The sequence below is a fragment of the Quercus suber genome, unplaced genomic scaffold (assembly GCF_002906115.3).
Source record: "Quercus suber isolate HL8 unplaced genomic scaffold, Cork oak 2.0 scaffold_96, whole genome shotgun sequence".
Lineage (NCBI taxonomy): Eukaryota > Viridiplantae > Streptophyta > Magnoliopsida > Fagales > Fagaceae > Quercus > Quercus suber.
The window spans coordinates 629,313-636,421 of NW_027069561.1; the positions used below are offsets into that span (position 1 = coordinate 629,313).

Sequence of the window (7,109 nt, forward strand, 5' to 3'; positions counted from 1 at the left end):
GGACGAGCTATACTTGCATTTCCCCATCAACTCCAAAGCATTCAGCCTACTGATTTTCTGTGCACCGTCACTTTCTTTGCATGATTGCTAAGTAAACCTAGGTATGATTGCGTATGTTTCTTCTAATCCTTTATTTTATGTAGTAGTTAAACCATTGAATTCAATCCATTCCCACATCCAAATTTTATTAAATGCGTGTTTGGCTCCAAATTAAAAAGCCAGCTTATTTTACTATTCAGTTTATTTTTACTACTATTCATGAGCCCCACTGCACTTTTTATTACTATTTATGGGTCTCATTGTACTATTTCAGCAAACTTTTACCTTTATTTATAGTACTTTTAGCAAAAAGTTTTCATTTTTTGTAAAATAAGCGGATCCCAAACAAACCCTAAGTCCTGTCCATGCCTAAGCTTTTCAACAATAATTCACCACCAACAATTATCCACTATGAACTGAATCTAAATGAGCAAACATCATATTTTGTATCAGAGAAACAAATATCTCATACTTAACAATACATGACCGTGACTTACTACTTACTGATCACAACCACATCCTAATGCTTAAGAGATACTCAAAAAGCTATTGATCCACATAATTCTTATCAGCCAGTTTAAAATGTTCTTAGGATCTGTTGAGATCCGCATAAATAATACCAAAAAGTGTAATAGGACCCATAAATAGTGACAAAAATACGTTAAATAGTAAATAAGTTGACAAAATTAATCATTCTAAACGGACACTCAGTATGAATTTTAATATATTACTGTAAGCCCATCTATAAAAACCTTTCCTCTAAAGAAACAATTAGTACGGCTACCTTTCCACCTTTAGTCTTGAAAGTTAGCCACTTCTAAAAGCACTAGTATTTGTGGTGCTAAAAAACTCTATTGCTATTTTTAGCACCACCAAATACCAAAATGCGGCTACATTGGTGAAATCAAAGCTATATTTTTTGGCTCTACAGCTATAGTGCACAGCTACTTTCGTCTGTGCACGGTAACTCATAGGTAAAAAATAAAAAATAAAAAAAAAATTATTAAATTGTTGTGTTCACACTGCTTTTTAATTAAAAAAAATCTCTTTGGTTTTGTTCACACTACTTTTTAATGAATTTTTTATATTATTTTATTCAAATAGCTAAAAATATAAATCCATTGATGTTAGATGTATTGTAAAGTAAAAAGATAAAATAGATAAATAACTTTTTGTGGAGCCATATTGCTAAATTTCTGGTGATAGGCCAAGAATGTATTGACCCCTTGTGATAAATTAACCAATTAATTAACTAAGTTAATTAATTAATTCAATTAGCATGCAATAAGCGTGGTAGCACAAACAAATCACCAACTAAGTTAAATGCAGCGAAAAATAAGTTGACACGGTAATTTGTTTACGAATGGAGAAAACATACACAGCAAATACCCTACTGGGTAATTTTAAGGTCATCACTCCCGAAAATTCACTTTTATCACAACAAGCGGTTACAAGTAAAGGAATCTCAGTACCTTATACCAACCTACAATTAAACCCTTACCCCAATACCCAATTGGACTTGTTCTGTAATGACAATCTCTCCTTTCAATACACAGCTCCCAGTACGTGACTAACCATTCGATGCGCGGATCCCAGTATGCGGCTTACACACCAACTTGAGAAAAATGTTAACTGCAAAGTTTTTCAATTCATCAACACGATAAAGATCACAAAGCTCCTTAGTTACAAAACCTTGCGGTGTACAAACACAACAGCTTCTTGAAGAGAAAAATAAACTAGGGCATATGTATCGGGTTTACAATATGCTTGTGAAAAATTTTTGCATTGAGGTGCATTAGCTGTAACGACCCTTAAAACAATCCTTATATATGTTTAAGGTTGTGAGAAAAGAAAGCTCAAACATTTATACACGGATTGGATGAAAATCAGAATTGAAAATCTAATTTTCTTAAACCTCCATAAATGCCCTATCTATCGAGCAACTATCGAGCATCAAGCTTGAACAGCCTATTAAACCTCAATAAATACTAGTTGTCAAGCTAGTTGTCGAGTTTTAAAATCCAATACTTATTCACTTGTTTCTTGAATAGACTTGTATGGTTTTAACACTTGAACTTGAAACATTATTCCTTAAAGTATTAAACACATTCTAGATCTACCCAATTACAAGTAAAGTGTGTTTTGTCAAAAGATTAACCAATTCTATATTGATATATGTTCCTAACATGATTTTATGTCCTAACACATGGCTCCACTAATGTGGATGCTCTAATATTGTTGTATCAATACCCTTTTGCTCCATATATATATATATATATATATATATATATATATATGTGCAATATTCTATTCTGCAAAGAAAAATAAAAGTTAAAGTATGCATTTGGCTCCAGCTTAAAAATCTAGCTTATTTTACTATTCAGCTTATATTTACTATTATTCATAAGTCTCACTGTATAATTTCGGATAACTTTTACTTTTATCTACAGTATTTTCAGTATAAAGTTTTCAGTTTCAACAAAATAAGAGCATCCTAAACAGACCCTTAAGTTGAAAACATTTCAAAAAATTTCTCATTCAGAGATATATATATATATATATCTTCAGCTCGCACGTCCCCAAACTAGCCAAAACAATCGAGCTCTCAATCTAAATTCATCCATCACAGTTCACAATCATTGTTCACACTAAAAAAATAAAATAAAAAATAAAAAGGGAAATGCTCTTTAGCTTCTTGGAATCTTAGGCGAACTAAATGGCAAGAAAGTTACTTCCCACAGTAGAGCTATCAAGAAATAAGAAATAAGGGAAAGTTACTTGCTAATGAATCTCTTTTCATTTTCATAATTACTGTGTGTTTTTGGGTCTGAATTGGAATATTTTTTTTACAAAATGATAGTGTTTATGTAAATTATATTTCTTAAAAGATGTACTATGCATGACATCCCGCAAAACGTATTGAAATACAAAATGGGGAGGTAGTTGTTAATTGATGGAGGAAGGTTGGGTTTTGTTTCAGTTGTTGAGATTTTAACCCAAGTCAAGTCGGCCCATATTGACTTTAATGAGGTGATGAAATTGGACTTTATTTATGGGTTATTCAGTGCTCCTCCGTAGCAACTCTCATAGGGCTTACTTTTTTAGTTCATGGATCCTGTCTCAAAACCCACGTAATTTTGAAAGCTATGCTAAACTTGCTCCAATAATGATTGTAGTTCTGGGAAACCTAGTCATATAGTCATATATTTGACAAACCAGTAACTTTCACATTGAGGGAAAATTCAGTCTCAAATCACAAACTTATTACTATTTGTCAAGAAACTTAAAAGTCCACCAGCAGTGTAGACTGTAGAGTATCAATCTACTTAAAATACACAAAGATCAGATAAGCACTTTAAAACATGTTCAACTAGATTGACCATTTATGTGGAAGCTAATTCTTGCAACTGTTTCACCTTTACAATCTAATCAGTCATTGCTTCTTCATTGGTCTTTGGGGAAAATAGTTAACTAATTTTTTTTTTCTAACTATCTAGTTAGTTGTTCCAGTTTCTAAACTATATTACATACTAGCATTTCGAGTCTAAAAGACTCGATTTTGGCCTATAAATCGAGTTTTAAAGACTCGATTTTTATTCCCACGTGGAGACCACCTAAAAACCGAGACTCAAAGACTCGATTTACAATTCAAAAAATTTAAAAAAAATTTCAGCCTCCAAGTCTCTCGTACAAGCCAAAATACCAAAAAAAAGAAAAAAAATACAATCAGAGAGAGTGAAAGAATCCAGAAAAAGATCAGATCAGATCAGAGCTCAAATATGTTCATCAGTGAAGAAAAAAAAAATCCAGAAACAGCGGCCTGGGCTCGCGAGGCTGACCGGATCAGATCAGATCAGAGAGAGAGAGAAAGGCCAGATCAGAGATCAGAGATCAGAGAGAGAGAGAGAGTCAGATCACGACCTGGGTCGCGCGACCCAGGCCGCGCGGACCCAGGCCGCGCGAACCTAGGCCACGCGAGCCCAGGCCGCGCGAGCCCAGGGTCGCGCGGCCTGGGCTCGCCTGGCCTGGGTCCGCCGGCCTGGGTTCTTTCCTTCTCCTTCGGGTTTTTTTTTTTTTTTTTTTCTTCTGCTCTGATTTCTTTTTTGCTGAGCTGCTGTTCTTTTCTTTTATATATGGGCTTATAAATCGAGTATAAGAAACTCGATTTCCATGTGGACGCCACGTAGAAAAAGTGCCAACTCAGGCCCGATCAAAATATGAAAATCGACCCTCAAACACTCGATTTATAGCCCCTAAATCGAGTCTCTTAGACTCGAGATGTTAGTAAAAAATATAGTTTGAAACTAATGACAACTAACTACATAGTTTGAATTTTATGGCTATTTACCCATTTCGTCCTTGGTCTTTCCTGAATGACATAAATATCATATAACATATATATTTCAAGAAATAGTGAGATTCTATTATATATCTTTATCCTCAATTTCAAAGGACTAATTGATTTTTTTCTATACCTTCAACCGCTTTCCATGCATCCCATTTTGCCCTCTCCGCTGGGCTAAAAATCCCTGGTCGATCTGCATTATAACATATAAGAATTAGATCATGGTTCACAGAGGGATGGGCAAAGAGTGTTCTATTCTAACTCACTAGTGTTAATTGGGCCGACTGTTGCTTGCTTTTAAAGCCCATATAGGATTAATTTATCAGCATCCTTTGTTGTTGGTGGCAAAAACTTGGCCTTGTCAGCATATTCTTTGAATTCCTCCTGTTTTATAGATTATGGTTAAATCCAAATGAATCCACGCCTCAAAAAGACTGGATTTCGCAAAATCAAATACATGTAAACGGGTACTTGATGAGGCTAAAGGGTACAAAGTGATCAAATCCACAATTAAGTCAAATAATCAATATGAAATTCTTAGAAAGCTGTATGAAATGCTATATAAGATGCATCCACCAAGGGCCGGCCCTACCCTAAGGCGAATTAGGCAATCCCAAGTGGAAGGAGCCCAAAATTTTAGAAAATAAGGGGTAGTAGGGAAAAAAAAAAAGGGTAAAATATCATTTTCGTCTCTAAATTTTCAAAAGTTCGTTTTTCGTCCTTAAACTATCACAAAAGTTCGTTTTTCGTCCCTAAACTTTCAAACATTCTATTTTCGTCCCTAAACTTTTCCAAACGTATTGATTTTCGTCCCTCCCACATCAGCACTCTGTCAAGCCACGTCAGCACTCTGTCAGAACTTTTGAAAATTTAGGGACGAAAATAGAACTTTTGAAAGTTTAAAGACGAAAAACGAAATTTTGTGATAGTTTAGGGACGAAAATAGAACTTTTGAAAGTTTAAGGACGAAAAACAAACTTTTGTGATAGTTTAGGGACGAAAATGATATTTTACCCAAAAAAAATTAGTTTCAGATGAATTAGAAATATCCGGCACATCCTTTTAACCAAAAAACAAAAATTTTGGTAGATGCTGTTAAACATTGGTTCTAAACAAAATTATTGTCCAAAAATAACATTATTATCCTCTAGACAAACCAAAAAACAACAAGATAAATTACAAATCCAGTCTAAGAGATTAACCACAAATCAATCACAAATCAAAACAAATAAAACAACTCAACTCCCTAAAATTTTTAGTTTTACCGTTCCCTCTGCAGCACTGCTTCTTTCTCTCTGCTCTCCGCCTCTCTCATCTCAAGCAGTCAAGCAAGCTTGCCTTCCTCCGCCTCGGCCTCTCTCGTCCCTTCTCTGATTCTCTGCTCTCCGCCTCTCTCAACTGCTCAGTGCTCTCCCGCCTCTGCTCTAGGCTTTGAGTTCTCTGCGTTTCAGGTATAAATTATTTGCCTATTTGGGCGCTAGGCTTCAGTTTCAGCGTTTCTCTTCAGACTTCATTTTATTTGTTAAGACTTAAGATAAAAAGATTGGGCCTGCCTGCTGCTGGATGTTTCACGTTTGTTTGGGCCTTCACGTTTTTTTTTTTTTTTTTAAGCCTGCGTCTTTATTTTTTGGGTTATAGATATATATATATATATATATAATTTTTTTGTAGGTAGGTCTTATTAATAAGCCTTGTGTATGGCTGTGCTTAAATTTTTGTTATGCTTGTGCTTAATTTATTTTTTTTAATTTTAATATTGTGTTTTTATATATATATTTTAGTTAGTGGTAATATATTAAATAAGTTTTTATTTATGTAGGTTGAGATTGTTAAAAACTTGTTATTGTTCAATGAAACTACAACAATATTTTTTATATAAATCAGGTTATATTTATCATTTACTCTATATTTGAAAGTTATTTTTTATTTTAGTCTTTATAAATATATTGTTTGATTAGAAATATCTATTAGAAAATATGTATCTGGATATGAAAAAATTAAAAAAAGAAAAAAAATTAATGGAGTCTCAAAAATGATCAATGAATAAATTTTTATTAGTAATAAACAAAATATAACATAAAATTTAGATGAAAATATCACAAATGACCAACATATAATTCATAGAAAGAAACAATTTGATGAAAATGTTCATAATGAGACAACTCGTTCTGCTGAAGAATCATTTAGAATTAATTATTTCTTATATATAGTAGATAAAGCAATTAGTTCAATTGAGAATAGATTTGAACAATTTCAAATATATGAAGATATTTTTGGTTTTCTATTTAATTTCACAAAATTGAAGTCACTAGATGATGGTAGTTTACAAAAATAATGTCTTAAACTTGAAAATTTTCTCAAATATAATGTTTATTATAATATTGATGGTTTAAATTTATTTTCAGAGTTAAATGTTTTAAAAGAAATTTTACAAATAAAATATTATACTCCAATTGACATACTAAATTATATAAAAAGATTAGATTCATTTCCAAATACATGCATTGTTTATAGGATTTTACTAACAATACCTGTTACAATAGCTTTCGCAGAAGGAAGTTTTTCAAAATTAAAATTAATAAAATCATATCTAAGATCAACAATGTCCCAAGAAAGATTAAGTGGATTAATTATATTATCGATTGAAAAAGAGATGTTAGAAGAACTTGAATACAAAAATTTAATTAGTCAATTTACATCTCAAAATGAAAGAAAAATAAATTTT

General features: G+C 32.6%; 1 long non-coding RNA gene across 2 annotated transcripts; it reads right to left on the bottom strand.

Moving 5' to 3' along the window:
• Nucleotides 1-1,396: 1,396 nt before the first annotated feature.
• On the bottom strand, nt 1,397-5,905 carry LOC112023487 (uncharacterized). 2 transcript variants are annotated; one of them, XR_010629419.1, is made up of 4 exons: nt 5,650-5,905; nt 4,651-4,768; nt 4,515-4,577; nt 1,397-1,671 (listed from the first exon to the last, which is right to left on the bottom strand). It is a non-coding gene; the product is annotated as an uncharacterized LOC112023487 (long non-coding RNA). The 2 variants fall into 2 exon arrangements; XR_002884046.2 differs by lacking the exon at nt 1,397-1,671 and having other exon boundaries at nt 4,155-4,577; nt 5,650-5,902.
• Nucleotides 5,906-7,109: the final 1,204 nt, after the last annotated feature.